Source organism: Notamacropus eugenii, chromosome 3, assembly GCF_028372415.1.
Source record: "Notamacropus eugenii isolate mMacEug1 chromosome 3, mMacEug1.pri_v2, whole genome shotgun sequence".
In the NCBI taxonomy this organism is placed as follows: Eukaryota; Metazoa; Chordata; class Mammalia; order Diprotodontia; family Macropodidae; genus Notamacropus; species Notamacropus eugenii.
In genome coordinates, this window is record NC_092874.1 from 41,989,521 (window position 1) to 42,006,867 (window position 17,347).

At 41.3% G+C, this 17,347-nt stretch overlaps 1 long non-coding RNA gene across 1 annotated transcript; it reads left to right on the forward strand.

Moving 5' to 3' along the window:
• Window positions 1–133: 133 nt before the first annotated feature.
• On the forward strand, window positions 134–3,597 carry LOC140532641 (uncharacterized). The gene is made up of 2 exons (XR_011976609.1): window positions 134–1,373; window positions 2,854–3,597. It is a non-coding gene; the product is annotated as an uncharacterized lncRNA (long non-coding RNA).
• Window positions 3,598–17,347: the final 13,750 nt, after the last annotated feature.

Below are 17,347 nucleotides of genomic sequence, written 5' to 3' on the forward strand. Positions count from 1 at the left end.
TAGACATCTTAGGTTGTAATTTCTATTGAACTTTGTTTACCCTTTCCTATGTCAGTTATCTGTTTGGGGCAGGAAGCCTGCCACTCACTAGTGGTGGGATTTCTTTCCTTGTCACCGAGACATATGTTTACACAGCCTGGAATCGCAAGGCCCAACCAACATTACTTTGTTAATTGTCTTGTCTTACTGAATTTATGATTTGTTCAACTAGGAGAGTTCCTTTCTCACAGCAAAATGTATATAAGCCAGAAGATTTCTGCACTGGGTAGCCAGAACATTTCTGGCTCCATAATGCATTATGTTACTGTTATCTTTAATAGGGAATTGATTAATTAAATTATAAAATGTATGCATTTAGCCTGTTGCCTTTTCTTTAACCAAGTTTTCAGGTCAACAGGACATATCCCTACAATTTGAACTTTCCTGGAAGGATCTGCATATTCTTTTCTCCGTCTGTTGTACCATTGAGGAGAAGGGGAGAATTTGGGAACATGCCCAAAAGTTTGGGGATCATATGGCTAGCAATAATCCCATAAAATACCCCCCAGGAGCAGCTGCTGTTCCCATGAGTGACCCCAGATGGGACTATCAAAAGAGTGAGGACAGGGAAAAGAGAGTCTTTATGGTAATTTGCCTGTTAGAAGACCTAAAAACTGCATTTCAAAAACAAGTAAATTTTCAAAAAATTAGGGAAATTACTCATGGAGAAAAGGAAAACCCTGCCCTTTTTCAAAACTGGCTAGTAGAAGCTATTAAAAAGCATACAAATTTGGATCCTGACTCCATAGAAGGGGCAGCAATCCTTAGCATGTATTTTATTAATCAGTCTGTCCCAGATATTCGGAGGAAACTGCAGAAATTGGCAATGGGACCCCAAACACCTCAGGCCCAGTTACTGGAGATGGCCTTTGGAGTCTTTAACAACAGAGGTCTAGTTGCAGCAGAGGAAAGAGGACGAAGGAGAAGGGCCAGGGCCAGGGAGCATGCTTGACTCTTGGCTGCTGCCTTGGCCAGGAAAAGACCCAGGGAGCACCCCTCCAGGGTGCCCCCTTGGAGGAAGGCTGGCTACTTGGGCAGTGGGGAAACCTGCTTTCGTTGCCACAAGGAGGGTCACTGGTCCAAGGAGTGCTCCTCCAGGGCGCCCCGCCAGAGGGAGCCCCAGGAACCAATGCCTGTGGAACTGTGCCCATGTGACCAGAAGGGACATTGAAGGAAGGATTATCCCCAAGGTTGGAAAAGTGGTGGAGCCGTCCCCCAATACCCTGTTCTCCAGTCTTCTAAAGACTTGGAACGACGGGAAAGCCTGGGTGCTGGCAGTGCTCCCACTTTCTCTACCTCTCTTGCCAAGCCCTGGGCAAAAACAAAGGCTGAAGGTAAGGTTACCCCCTTTAACTTGGCTAAGTTCTCTGCTTTAACCAGTTACTCTGGCCCTACCCGTCCCTTCATCACTTGGGTCATAGGCATTGAAGGGGAAACTAAGGAATGTCTCCAGACATACCCCCTCCCCAGCCTGCTTGAGAATCTGTTGTTTAAACACTCCTTCCTTATGCCCTCCTCTGACCCTGCCCCCTGGTTGGGAAGGGACCTGATGGTGAAATTGGGGAGCCAATTTTCTCTAGTTAAACCTCCCATCTCCCTTTTGCCTCTGTTCACTACATCTTCCCCGGTTTGCTTGAGAGTGTGGGAGACAGTCAGGCTAAATATTTGGGACCCTGGAATTCCAGAGAGAGCTACTTCTGCCACCCCAGCTGTTGTTAGCCTCCCAGACCCTAAAGTGTTCCCCCATCTCAGCCAGTATCTGATTAAGACTGAGACCTGGGAAGGACTACAACCTTTAATTGAAAAATTCCTTAAGTATAGAATATTTGTCCCTTGTTTATGTCCATGCAACACTGCAACCCTTCCTGCAAAAAAGCCTAATAGAGAATATTCACAATTAATTTTTGCTTTTGAATGTACTTTTCCTGGAGAATCAAGTCCATATCAGTTAACGCAGACAGTTTTGCCCCAAAACTTTCGAGCTAACCCTCTTGTATTTGGCCAGGCTTTGGGAAGGGATTTAAGGCACCTGAAACTAGCAGACGGTAGCTTAATTCAGCATATGCATGATATTCTTATTTGTAGCCCCACCCAGGCAGGTTCTTTGGCTGCTGCCACAGAAGCCCTTAATTTCTTCAGCATTCGAGGCTATAGGGTCTCTTTGAACAAAGTCCAGATAGCATGCCAGTCCATAAACTGTCTGGGCCATGAACTCAAGCCCATCTCTCTCTCCTTAGCCTCTGAGAGAAAAAGGACAATCCTGTCTATCCCTGTTCCAGCCACTAAGAAACAAGTTCGAGTGTTTTTAGAAATGACTGGATTTTGTAGACTCTGGATTGCTAATTTTGATGTTATTGCTAAACCCCTTTATGACCCTGCTCCGGGCCCTTACTCAGACCAGGCTAAAGTTTTTGAGACTCTGAAAACTAATTTGATCACCACCTCATCACTAGACCTACCCAATATGGGAAAACTTTTCACTCTGTATGTCGATGAAAGGAGAGGACAGGCTTTGGGAGTCTTAACGCATTTCTTAGGACCTGACCCCAGGCCAGTTGATGTTTTTATTTACTCAAAATATGCTTTCCTTGTTCTACATGCCCATGGAGCAATCTGGAAAGAAAGGGGATATCTGACAGCAAAAAACTCCCCTATCAAACATGCCCTTCTATGTTTTGGCCTTGCCACAGTCATCTTTAATTCTCTCCAGAGAAATTATCTTTTATGCCAGGGAAATTGTCTTTTCTTTATACTCCTTTTGTACCTTCTTGGTGTGTGTTTGCCTAACCTCCTTGCTAGGTTTGTCTTTTCTAGAGTGCAAGCCATTAACTTCCAGATGACAGCCCATGCTATACACCAACCTCTGTCTGAATCCAATGTCTCCAGCCCACTGGACCTGGAACCACCCAGGTTCTGAAGTCTGACCCCTTGAACAGGACCCATCAATGCAGGGACAGCTCTACACCCCTTGTGAGCAGGAAGAAGTTTCAGAAGCTGAGACCTTCGCCCTTTACCCCAAAAGAATTTGGGTTCAATCTGTTTGAGGGGGGAATGATGGGGTTCAGACTCTGGGAGCCTCCTTGAGCTCCCCTTGAATCTTCCCACTGTTAATATTTAATATAAATTTTAGACTTTAATAAGGGCCAAAGTTTGAATTAAGAAGAGTCTGGACCTAATAGTCTCCTTTGTTTAGAGGAAAAACACAGATACCTTGGGTTGTAACTTCAGCTTTTGTCAAACTCTGTTAAGATACCAAATTCAAAGGCCTGTTTAGGACAGGATGTCTGTTATCTGGGTGATGGGACCTTTTCCTTATCTTAAATCACAGAGATATGCTACAGAATGAAGATGCCCATAGCTTGGGATCATAAAACCCAACTGACGCCACTTTTGTTTACAATGTGTCAATCTAAGAGAATTCCTTTCTCATGGCAAAATGTACTTAAGACAGTCGATTTCTGTACTAAGTCAGCCAGTTCTGATCCTGGCTCCATAGTGCTATGAAACCGTTTTCTTTATGGGGAATTGATTAATTAATTAATTAAATCATAAAATGTATGCATTTAGCCTGTTGCCTTTTCTTAACAAGTTTTCAGGTCAACACCACTTAATCTGGCCTTTCTTACTCAAATCTAATGTTACCATTTGTTCCGACAGTCTCAGGAAGCCCATGGGTTTTTCATTACCTTTGATCCCATCAAAACCCCATGCCCCAGGCTGCCAACCACTCCCATCAAGATCTGTATCTATTTCCATACTGCCCCTATCAAGATCTCTGGATTGCCCCACCTGCTGCCCACCTAGGCGCCCCCTAGTCTGCCTCCTAGTCTGTCTCGTGATAGCCACCAGGTGTTTCCAGCCTTTGACCCTCCTTGGACTTCTCCTCCTGACCCTTCCTAAACCCCTCCTCCCATCACCTTGAACTACCAGACCACCGCCCACCCCAGACCCCTCCTATACTCTTTTCTGTATTTAAGTTCCATCCTGCCTCCATGAAGGCGCCCAGATGCAATCCAGCTCAGACTCTGTCTAGCTGGGATTCTATCTGGCCCACTTGTGAATACAAGCGTTACAAATGCTTAGGTTCCTTAAGAGGCAACCCAATTAGGCGAATCTTTAATAAACTTTGTTTTCTTTGGCTTTAAAAAAAAAATCAATAAGTGGCAAATGAGTAGTCTAAAAGATAAATTCTATGGGAGTTCAGAAGAGGAAGTGATTCCTTCCAGATTGGATGACTAGAAAAGGTTTCATAGGTCTGGGCATTAATTATTGGATAGATTTAGATTAGGAGAAAACTAAGGGTCTAGTATTTGTGAGAATGGTATTTCAGGTAAAGAGAGCAGCCAGGTGAGAAATGAGGTGGCAGCCCTGAGCCTACTCCTTAAATAAGGAGGCTAGGAGGATCTTTCCTAGGTCTATCCTCAACCCTCTTCAGTCAGAGAGGGGAGGGAAAAGCCCTAGGGCTGGGGGTACAGTAGTCCAAATATAGAATAGTAAAGAGCTAAGCTAAGTTAGAAATGAAAAGGTCCAGAACTGAGACAATCTTCCTGTGATCGTCACTAAAAGTCTGACTGAGTGATGCTGCTTAATTCAATTAAATTTAACAAGCATTTATTAAGCACAAAGGAATGTAAATTTTGATCCTGAAACCTTGCAAGATATTTTGGAATTTATGGGCTAGATTTTTTTTCTTAAAAACCAACCTTAAATGCAAATCATCCTGGCTCTCAGTGATTGATCCCAGCTTCACCTGGTCTTTTTTGGCTCTGATTGGCTCAGAGTAAAAATAAATAGCAATTGTTTCTGTTCTGGCTGAAAATCCTAAGGATCTTCCCCTCCCAGATTGATTTTTTTTTTTTTACTAGTATTCTGCTTTATTTCTTACCTAACCTTTATCCCTAAGTGGGTGTTGCCTGAGTCAAACTGAGACCTATTAAAGACCTTAGCTTAAAAAGACCAAGGTCTCCCGCTCCAGTTGTCCTGATCCATATCTGGATGGACCCAGATGGCTCTGGAGGAGAAAGTGAGGCTGGTGATTTTGCACAGTCCTTATTCACTTAAATCCAATTCACTTGTATGTCCTCCTCAAGTGGGAAGGACAAAGAGAACAACAACAACAGTTGTGTGCAAAGAATTGTGCAAAGTAGCCAGCTGGGCTCGAGCTCATGAGTATGTCCTTTTTACCTGGTATTCTGACTAGAAAAGAAACAGATGATGCAAATACTGTAATGGGTGTGAGTGCCCAACATGAGCTGGTTCAGCAGGTTCCTGACTTACTTCCCCTGAGCTTGCTAGTGGAGAAGAAGTAGAAAAATCTTTCATGGATCTTAGAATTTAGAGCTAGAATGAACATTTAGGTCCACCTTGTTCTTTTATACATGTGGAAACTGAAGCCCAGAGAGAAGGAACCTGCCTAAGGTTGCCCAATTGATAGATAATCAGCTTTGGCTTTGTGACTCCAGTTCCAGTGCTGGTTCTGCTACACCATTCTGAACACTGTAAGGGAAAAGATGGCTCCAGAGTCTATGGACAGGGAAGGGTTACCTACTACAGAAAGGAAGTCAAGATGGAAAGGTTGGCATTGTGGGAAAGCTCTGGATTTGGACTCAGAGGGCCTGGGTTCAAGTCCCAACTCTGACACTGGCAAGCCACACAATCTCTTTGACTCTGGGGAAATGGTTTCCCTTTCCTGAGCCTCAGTTTCCTTATCTGCAAAATAAGGCATTTGAACTAAAGGTTCTCTGATGGACCTTTGTAGTAAGAGAATTTGAGTGTTGCCACCAGTTTATTAAGACAGTCACATAATAACCTGGAGAATTTAGCTAAGGGTAGTGATAGAACAATTTCTGGTTTAGTTGTATTGCTGTTCAGTTGTTTTTCAGTCAGATCTGACTCTTCATGATCCCATTTGGGGTGGTCTTGGCAAAGATACTGGAGTGGTTTGCCATTTCCTTTTCCAGCTCATTTTACAGATGAGGAAATTGAGGTAAACAGAGTGAAGGGATTTGCCCAGGGTCACACAGCTAGGAAGTGTATGAGGTTGAATTTGAACTCAGGTTTCCTTGACTCCAAGGCTGGTGCCCAATCCGTTGTGCTACCTAGCTGTCCTCAGCTTTATTACCACATAATTAATTAAACTGAGACATGGATTACAGCCCTGGTGATGTCTGGTCAGTTCCCACCCTGTATGGTTGCAAAATTACATTAAAAAAAAAACCAGCTAAATCCCATTTATTAATTTACCTAATATGGATATTCCCCTTCTGCTATTGGTTCTTTGATTTGTAAATTTTTGCCTTCTTTTTTGCCCTCTATAGAATTCCAAGTGTATCCTTCTTACTGATGGAACTAAAGGCTATATGAGATTTTTGAAAATGCAACTTGGGGCCAAGTGGTTTTTGTGCAGCATGGGACCGTTCTCCAGCAGATAGTAAACTGATCATTAATATGTCTCTGCATGTTGATAAGTACATATCAATAAATTCCTGAATGTGTTTATATCACCCTCAAATTCTAAGTTGATTCAACGGAACAGTCTGTGACTGTCCTGTGAATATCAATGGAACAGCTGGAAGAGCTAAGTTGTGTGGTACAGACTGAAGGATGCTGGAAGTAGTTCAGAGGAAAAGAGACCCTGGGTGAAACTAGGAAGGCTTCATGGAGAAGTAGGACTGCATCTGGGCCTTGAAGGAAAAGTAAGGTTTGGAAATTAGGAATTGTAAGGCAGTGTATGAGGCACTGAAGAGATAATCAAAGCAGAGGCATGGAAGAGGGGAGGAGCAGTTTGTGTTGAGGACATTGTAGAGAGGCTGGCTTGGTGGAGATGGGCCATTCTGGAGACTGAGAAATAAGTGTGGCTTGGTAGAATGGGCCCCAAGGTCAACCTTAGGAGACTGGTAGCACAGTAAATAAAGCACTGGGCCTGGAGTTGGGAAGACCTGAGTTCAAATCCAACCTCAGACAAGTTTCCTCATCTGTAAAAGGAGGTGGAGAAGGAAATTGTATACTACTCCAATGTCTTTTTCCAAGAGAGAACCCAAATAGGGTCACAAAAGGTTGGATGTGACTGAAACACCTCAGTTTCCTCAATTGTAAAATGAGGATAATAATAGCATCTCCCTTCAACGACTGTTGTGAGGATCAAATGAGATAATTGTAAAGCATTTGACTCAGTGCCCGGGACAGCTGTCAGTTAGTTGTTCCCAGGAGGGGACAGTTTTCCAAGAAGACATGGGTTGCTTGAGGCATATAATTGTGAGAAAACTCCTTGCATCCGACTGGATTTCTGATCAGAATAACCTAAGTCCTTAGTGAAGGGTCTCTGAGCAGCAGGTAGAGGTGGTCCAGCTTCCCACCCTTTCGAGGCTGGGTTCAAACAGTGCAACAAAATCTTCTCCTAATTCCCAAAGTTGAATAAAGTTTTCTCACAGGACAGAAATTGGCCTAGACCCATAATTGAATAGGAAGGAAACTGAACTAGCTCCAGAACTGAGTTACAAGTTGCAGTCAGTGTGATTCGCTCAGTTCCCTCAATTTCCCACTTGCTGTTCCAATCCCCTCAAGAGGCTGTTGGCTAGAGTGAGTGGTTTGTCTGAGCTGCCTAGAAGGTAGAGGGTGAAGGAGAGAAGAGTGAAATAAGATTGTAAAGGTATGCAAATATCATATTGTGGATGCTAAGCTAAGAGGGTTGCATTTTATTCTGCAGGTAGTAAGGAGATCTTAAAACTTTGTTCCCTGAGCTCGTCAGCACTTAATATTTGAAACTAGGGAATATCAAAAACTAAGGATAAATGAATCGAATAAAAAGAGGCATATGTGAAGGTTTTCTGTATACACGCCCTGAAAAGACTCCATGTTTATCCCAGATGAGGCACTATGGTGATCATGTTGGGGAAAGATTCTCCCCTCTCTAGGCTTAGATCATTTCCTCCTCCCTTATAAAAGTTACAATGGAGAGAGAGCAAGAGCTTTTATCTCTTTCTGACTTTTGTACACACACTGATTCCTGTTTATCAGTCAATTAAAAGACATTTAATCATTATTCAATAAGCAGAAAGCAGACTATCTACATATGTTCTGAATGGGAGGTAAGGGAGAAGCTGCCCCCCCCCCCCATATGCCTCATTTATGAAAGAAGGCTGTACAAGCCCTCATGAGGGATGACACCAGATAGAGCAGATTGCAAGTGCTTAAAGACTGAGTCACTACTAACTCTATTAATTAAAGACTGAGTCTCATCCTTCATTACAACACAGTTTAGCAACTAATTCTACACTGTCTCATATTGCTCATTATTGTTTCAGGTGTGTTAGTCTTTTCCTCACCCAATTAAAAAGCAAGTTCTTTGAAGGCAGGGAACATTTGTAGAATCTAAGAACTAGAAAGGAACTCAGAGGTGTGTGCTTTAATCTAACCCAAACCCAAGTAAGAATCCCCTCCACAAAATACCCTGAATTCAGCATGTGAGGATACTTCTCCGAGATCCAGTAGATTAGCCTTCTTTGTAGCCTCTTGTTAATATTAAGCAAATTCTATTATGTCAGCTCTCTTGGTTCTGTCTCTCCCTGTATTCACTGAAAGAATGTAGGGAAGAAAGAAAATGAAGAGGACAGAGAACAGAAAAAAGAGAAAGAAGAACTTTTGAAGGAAGAGAAGAAAAATTAATTTTGAAGCTTGTTTGGAAGGTTTTAAAATTGCAAAAGAGGCTGAGGATTGACTTTGGGGAGGGGAAATTTGGGAGAAACTGAGAGGTCCAAGATGAACGGAGAGAGGGATGTGAGGAGAAGGAAAAGGAAAAGAAGAAAGAACTTAATCTATCAAGATCCATAGTAGAGATAAGACAATTTAACACTGGCAAAGGAAGTTGGTAGTTACCAAGGTTCTAAAGTGATGAGAAGGTGATAAGGAATTGAGAAAATTCCTACAAGCAAGTTTGCCACAGCCCTTCCCTACAGGAGTCACTAGAAAGAACTACAAAGGTCTTTTGATCTCATTACATGTACTTCCTGTCAACTACCTTTCCTCAAGTCCCACTAAGAGACAATTTTGAATTCTTTGGAATCCTCGTTAATATACGGTGTGTATGTTTGCCCTTCACTGACAAAGAAGACCATGCCATCAGAGAAATAATGACATGACTTGCACTTGACTTTGTTTTGAGTGAGGGAGGGCTGTGCAGGTCACCAGCCTCACTTCTCCTCTGGAGCCATCTGAATCCAGTGACCAGATATTCATCAAGATGACGGGAGATGACCCAGGATGAGGCAATTGGGGTTAAGTGACTTGCCCAAATGTCACACAGCTAGTGAGTGTCAAGTGTCTGAGGTGAGATTTGAACTCAGGTCTTCCTGACTCCTGCACTGGTGCTCTATCCACTGCACCACCAAGCTGCCCCTTAAAGGCAAGAAGGTATTGTGAAGATGATGAATGAGGGAGTGATGTGATTTTTTTTGTCAACAGGTCAAGGTCAGGGGAAATTTACAGATGGGGTGATTTATAACAGTGGTGAGAAACTTTGATTATCCAGATGTCTGCTAGAACAATGACTTCCAAAAGTAGAACAGTTAATGAATTCTTGACTTGTTTTAATGAAAACTCCATCTTTCTAAAGGTGGGAAGAATCAATACAAAGAAGCTCCATACTGGATTTGATTCTCATTTACAAGGAAAAGCTAGTCTTTGAAGTGGAAATAATGGGAACATTGAGAGGAAGTGACTACTTCCTCCTAGAACTGGTAATGGAGAAGGGGAGAAAAATTGGACATAGTCTGACAAAGCACCCTAGATTTTGGGAAAGCAAACTTCAAACAGTCCAGAGGAAGGATCCATAGGATAAGTAAGGTCACATGGACCAAAATTCATCATGATGTATTCAGTTTATGAGAGATGGGAGCTTAAGATTAAAATTTTGAAGGCACAAAGGGAAGCCATTTCATTTAGCAGGAAAAATGGAATTTTTTCTGAAGAGAATTATGTGAATGTATAAGGAACTTCCAAACTAACTTAGATTTTTAAATTTTATTTATTTTTAGTTTTCAACATTCACTTCCATAAGATTTTGAATTCTGAATTTTCTCCCCATTTCTTCCTTCCCTCCACCCACAGATGGCATATAATTTGATATAGGCTCTACATATATATTCATATTGAACCTATTTTCATATTAGTCATTTTGTGAAGAAGAGTTAGAACCAGTGGGAGAAACCACAAAATAGATGAAACAAACAAAAGAAAAAGAGAGAGAGAGCGCAAATGATATGCTTCGATCTGCATTCAGACTCCATAGTTCTTTTTGCGGATGTGGACATCATTTTCTATCATGAGCCCTTTGGAGGTGTCCTGGATCCTTGCATTGCTAAGCAGAGATAAGTGTATCAAAGTTAGTCATTGCACAATGTTGCTGTTACTGTGTTAACAATGTTCTCTTGGTTCTGTGCACCACTCAGCATCGGTATATTCGAGTTTTTCTGAAGTCTGCCTACTCATCGTTTCTTACAGCACAATAGTATTCCATTACATTCATATACCACAACTCATTCAGTCATTCATCAATTGATGGGCATCGCCTCAATTTCTAGTTCTTTGCCACCATAAAAAGAGCTGCTATAAATATTTTTATACATGTGAGTCCTTTTCCCATTTGTATGATATCTTTGGGATACAGACCTAGAAGAGATATTGATGGGCCAAAAGGTACCTAACTTAGATTTTTTTTTTTATTTTGTTATTAATTTATTTAACTTTTAACATTCATTTTCACAAAATTTTGGGTTCCACATTTTCTCCCCTTTTGTCCCCTCCCCCCACCCCAAAACACCGAGCATTCTAATTGCCCCTGTCTGCCAATCTGCCCTCCCTCCCTCCCCACCCCTTCCCTTTGGAAGGCAAGCAATTCAATATAGGCCAGATCTGTGTAGTTTTGCAAATGACTTCCATAATAGTAGTGTTGTGTAAGAACGAATTATATTTCCCTCCATCCTGTCCTGTCCCCCATTACTTCTGTTCTCTCTTTTGATCCTGTCCCTCCCCATGAGTGTTGACCTCAAATTGCTCCCTCCTCCCATTGCCCTCCCTTCCATCATCCCCCCCACCCTGCTTATTCCCTTATCCCCCACTTTCCTGTATTGTAAGATAGGTTTTCATACCAAAATGACTGTGCATTTTATTCCTTCCTTTAGTGGAATGTGATGAGAGTAAACTTCATGTTTTTCTCTCACCTCCCCTCTTTTCCCCTTCACTAAAAAGTCTTTTGCTTGCCTCTTTTATGAGAGATAATTTGACCCATTCCATTTCTCCCTTTCTCCTCCCAATATATTTCTCTCTCACTGCTTGATTTCATTTTTTTTTAAGACATGATCCCCTCCTCTTCAGTTCACTCTGTGCACTCTGTCTCTATGTGTGTGTGCGTGTGCGTGTGCATGTGTGTGTGTGTTATCCCACCCTGTACCCAGATGCTGAATAGTTTCAAGAGTTACAAATATTGTCTTTCCATGTAGGAATGTAAACAGTTCAACTTTTGCAAAGTCCCTTATGACTTCTCTTTGCTATTTACTTTTTCATGCTTCTCTTCATTCTTGTGTTTGAAAGTCAAATTTTCTTTTCAGCTCTGGTCTTTTCAAGAAGAATGCTTGAAAGTCCTCTATTTCATTGAAAGACCAATTTTTCCCCTGAAGTATTATATTCAGTTTTGCTGGGTAGGTGATTCTTGGTTTTAGTCCTAGTTCCTTTGACTTCTGGAATATCCTATTCCACTCCCTTCGATCCCTTAATGTGGAAGCTGCTAGATCTTGTGTTATCCTGATTGTATTTCCACAATACTTGAATTGTTTCTTTCTAGCTGCTTGCAATATTTTCTCCTTGATCTGGGAACTCTGGAATTTGTCCACAATGTTCCTAGGAGTTTCTCTTTTTGGATCTCTTTCAGGCGGTGATCTGTGGATTCCTTGAATACTTATTTTGCCCTCTGGTTCTAGAATCTCAGGGCAGTTTTCCTTGATAATTTCATGAAAGATGATGTCTAGGCTCTTTTTTTGATCATGGCTTTCAGGTAGGCCCATAATTTTTAAATTGTCTCTCCTGGATCTATTCTCCAGGTCAGTTGTTTTTCCAATGAGATATTTCACATTATCTTCCATTTTTTCATTCTTTTGGTTTTGTTTTGTGATTTCTTGGTTTCTCATAAAGTCATTAGCCTCCATCTGTTCCATTCTAATTTTGAAAGAATTATTTTCTTCAGTGAGCTTCTGAACCTCCTTTTCCATTTGGCTAATTCTGCTTTTGAAAGCATTCTTCTCCTCCTTGGCTTTTTGAACCTCTTTTGCCAATTGAGTTAGCCTATTTTTCAGGGTGTTATTTTCTTCAGCATTTTTTTGGGTCTCCTTTAGCAGGGTGCTGATTTGTTGTTCAAACTTTGCTTGCAAGTCTTTTATTATTCTTCCCAGTTTTTCCTCCACCTCTCTATCATGATTTTGAAAATTGTTTGGGCTCTTTAAGACCTTTTCCCAGAACAGATCCCATTGAGTGGGCTGGGATTTAGAAGCACTGACTTCCGTGTCTTCCCCTGATGGTGAGCACCGCTTTTCCTCATCAGAAGGGAGGGGAGGAGAAACCTGCTTACCAAGAAAGTAACCCTCAATAGTCTTGGTTTTTTTCCCTTTTCTGGGCATTTTCCCAGCCAGTGACTTGAGCTCTGAATATTCTCCTCACACCCACCTCGCCTCCTGATCCTCCCAGCCCGCGCTTGGGGTCTGAGATTCAAATGCTACTCCCCAGCCTCGGGGCTTTGGCAGGGGCAGGGCTGCTATTCAGTGTGAGATCAAGTTCAGCTGCCCGGGTTGGAGCAGGGCCGCCTCACGGGCTCAGTTCCCTCAGGGGGTTTATGCAGAGACCTGCAACAATGGATCCGGGCTCCTGCCTGCTTGGGGAGCCCCAGTATGCTCCCGCTTCCGCTGTTGCCTTCCGAGGGGGCCTGAGTATGGGGGCACCCCACTCCCCTCTCGACCCACCAAAGAGACCTTCTCACCAACCCCCGTCACCTGTGGGTGGAGGGACCCGTGTGGCCGCTGGAGATCCCGTCCCTGAAGCCCGCTCGGATCTTTTCCTCTCGGTGCCGTGGCCGCGGCAAGGCTGTACTCAGCTCCCAGTCCCAGCTCCCAGTCCCGGCGCCCAGTCCGCGGCCAAAAGAACCTTTTGCGAGAGGTTTGCAGGTCTCTCTGGAACAGAAATCTCCCTCGCTCCAATTTTCTGTGGCCTCTGGGTGCAGAATTCACCTTGAGTTACTTATTTGTAGATGTTCTATGGGTTGTGGGTTCGGAGCTATGTGTATGTGTGTCTTTCTACTCCGCCATCTTGGCTCCGCCCCTCTAACTTAGATTTTAAAAGCATCTTTACAGAAGATGTAAGCAAAAAGTAACCAAGGAAGAATATGAGATCATTGGACAATTCTGTAGAAATAGGGTCGGCAATGTTACAGAACCGGATGAGCTGAGGCTGAAAAGATAAGCTAAGGGGGTGTTTTATAGGCTTTACTGAGGGAAAGAAAAAGTTATCAAAAAGAGTTAGGATCATTTCTTGGAATGAATGGAATAGGAATAACTGACAACAGAGTGAAAGTAGATCAGACAAGTTTATTTTGCTTCTATTTTCCCTGCTCAAATAACAGACATAAATAATGAGTAGGGAGTTGATAGCCAAGTTAATGAAGGGAACCGTAAAAAATCAGATTGTTACAGACACAATGAGTCCAAGATTACAGACACAATGAACCCAGATGAAAGACACCATTAGGTGCTAAAAGAAATGGAAACTGTGATTGCTGACATATGGCAGTGACATATGAAATATTGTGAGGAGTCGGAGAAGTCCTACAGAACTCAAAAACGGCAAACCTTGTAACCATTTTCAAACAAGATCAGAGAACAGTTTGCAAACTACTTGTAAGGGAGCTTAATTTCAATTTCTAGGAAAATTATATTAATTATACATTAATACATTAAGTACAAGAAGTCCAATAAACATTAATAAGTTAAACAACTGTATTGATTTATTAACAGCTTTTCAGAGCTAATTAGTGAACATCTAGAAAAATAATCAATGATTACAAAAAGTTAGCATGACTTGCTTAACCACAGATTATGCGTATTAATCTAATTTCCTTTCAGAATAATTAAATATGAAATAGATCAGGGGAATGCTGTAGCTGTAGTTTAGCTACACTTTTTATTAAAGTATTTTGGTAAATTATCTCATAGTCTGTCTGGAGAAAACATGTAGACTGGGTATTAATATAATTAGATGCGATTTGGAGCTAGTTAAATGGCTGGACTCAAAGAACAGTAATTAATGGTTCTCTATCAGCTTAGCAAGAGATCTTGAGGAGAGTGTTCCAAGGATTCGCATTGGCCCTATGTTGTTTCACTTTTTATGAAAGACCTGAATAAAAACATATAGATAGCACGCGCATCAAATTGATGAATGGCTCAAATCTGGAAGGGCTAGCCAACACACTGAATGGCAGAGTCAGAGTCCTAAAAACAGGCTGGAGCATTGGGCTGAATATAAGAAGATGCAAACCAACAGAGATAAAGGTGAAGTCTTATCCTTAGTTTCAAAAGTCAACTTTCCAAGTACATGATGGAGTAAATTTGGCTAGACAGCAGTTTGTCTGAAAAAGATCTGTTGGTTTTTCCGTGGAATGCATGTAGATTCAATGTGAGTCAGCAGTGTGGTGAGGCAGCTGAAAAAAGCTCATTTAATCTTGGTATGTGCATCAAGAGACATTATTTCCAGGAATAAGTGTGATAGTCCTTCTGGTCAGAGTACATCCAGAGTCTTGTGTTCATTTCTGGGTGCCCCAGCTTAAGAGGGAGATTGATAAACTGGAGAGGGTTCTGAAGAGGCTAACTAGAATGATGAACAATCTTGAGTCCTTGATACTATAAGGTGTGTGGAAAGAACTGAGGTTGTTTATCTTAGAAAAGAGATGACTTGGAGGTGGAGGCATGGGGAAGGGATAGCTGTCTTCAAGCAAAATTCTTTCTCGTTTTTAACTCAGAGCCCCTACATCAGCATAAAAGCCTGAGCATTTTAGAATGAGATTTAAGTGTTTTCTCTAAGTACTGTGTATTGCTAGATGTTTACTAGCATCTTCCGTTGTACTCTCCCCTGCATGCAATAACAATGTCAATCAATCAAAAAACTTTTATTAAATATCTTCTGTGTTCCAGATATTATGTTAAGCATTGGGGATACAAAAAGAGGGAAAAGATATCTCCTATTCTCTAAGAGGTCACAGTCTAATGGGAGAGAAAACACACAAATAAACATATACAAAGCAATTTGTATAGTTATTGTTATCGTTCAGTTGGGTCCAACTCTTTGTGACCTCATGGACCATAGCACCCCAGGCCCTTCAATCCTTCACTATCTCTTGAAGTCTGTCTAAGCTCGTTTGTTTTTTCATGACACTATCAATCCATCTCACTCTTTGCCATCCCCTTTTCACTTTGCCTTCAATCTTTCCCAACATTAGAGTCTTTTCCAGTGAGTCGCCTCTTCTTATTATGTGACCAAAGTATTTAAGCTTCAGCTTCAGTATTTGACCTTCTAGTGAATAGCCTGAAGTAATTTCTTTGAGTATTGACTGATTTGATCTCCTTGTGTCCAAGGGACTCTCAAAAGTCTTCTCCAGCACCACAGTTCAAAAGCATCAATCTGTGACATTCAGTTTTCCTTATAGTTTGACTCTCAAAGCCATACAGAGCCTGTATTTGCTACAAGTTACATAGACTGCACCATAAAAGCGATTGTGATAGATATAGATATAGAGTTTTTACGTGAAACAACAATCATAAAATAGAAACAACTTAAGGAAATAAAGAAAATCACATAAAAGCACCTGACAACAGAAGACACTAGAGAAAGCACTGGAAGAATTAAGCTTTTTGTAATTCTTTAAAAGAGGAAAGTCACAGCCAACAGCCTCTACTCTCAGAACTTGAGACTCTGTCCTCACCTACAAACTAGTTCAAAAATTCCTGATGTGGCAGAAAGTTTGAGCCTACCTCAGAAGATGGAAGTCTCATCTTTCACTCTGTGCAAGAAGAGAACACTTTGGAACTACAATTCTTAGGCGTCATAGTCAGATTTTGGAATTTTTCCCTATAGCGAGGTAAATCTGAATCCTCAGTCACCCTATGATTCTGAAAATATCCCCAAAAGTCATCATTCATTCCCTCATCTATAATAAGAATAGCAACTCCTTCAGTGTGTAGGCTTAGTGTTTTAGCATTTCATAGACACTGATGTTTCTTATCCCTTGGATTATGGATTATTATTTCCTTTTTTCTTTTTATGAAGATGGAAGAAAATAAAAACCTGAAGTTGCCACTGGCATTCATGTTAAAAATGACTCTACCAACCTTAATAGCAGGGATGTCTAAAGAGACCCCAGCATGAGTAGCCCTTATCTCTCTTTGCAAAACCTATCCTATGTCAAGACCATAGCCACTGTGTGCAATGCCCTGGACTGACCAACTCCATATTCCTATTTGCATTAATCACATGTCTTACCTGCCACTATTTTTAATTAAAACCAGCCAGCCTCTTTCTGATTGGCCTCTTACCAGCTATTGTTTTCCAGGAACCAGTGGCCCCATGGCAGCATTTGTAGTGTGTGCTTCATTCCATCGCTTCTCAGTCCAGTTTGCTGGTTTTGTAGGTATGGTAGAGTAATGAGAATCCCTCAATTTACATAATAGTTTCTCTTCTTCATTTTTCATCCTTTTCTGTCATATTTCATTTTGTGCAATTTATTTACTAAAAATTATGTTTCATTGATGTCTTTTGTCTTTATGTCACAATCAGCTCACATCCTCCCTAGATTAATCCGTCTCTTGTGATAAAGAAAAATAGTGACCACACCTAGTAATATATACACATATAATATGATATATAATTAATCAATTATATTAATATAAAACATTAATATGTAAATTATTAATATATGGATATGTATAATATTCTAGGTGTCTTCCAGCTCTCTGCTGTGATAGAAGTAAATTTCCTTATCTGTCTCTTTAATGTTTTTTTCATTACTCAAGAGCCAATCTACTTTTAGTGATCTTTTAATTTACCTTTTGGAATGAATGTATATATGGTTGCTTGGTTCTGCACATAGCCATATGCCTCCCACCTGGTCCATTTAGCCAGAGTCCATCCCTCATGTTTTTAGATAAGGGAACTACAGATGTGGCAGATAAAGGCTATAGCTACCTTGATGCTGCCAGAAGATGACAGTCACCTTTCCAGT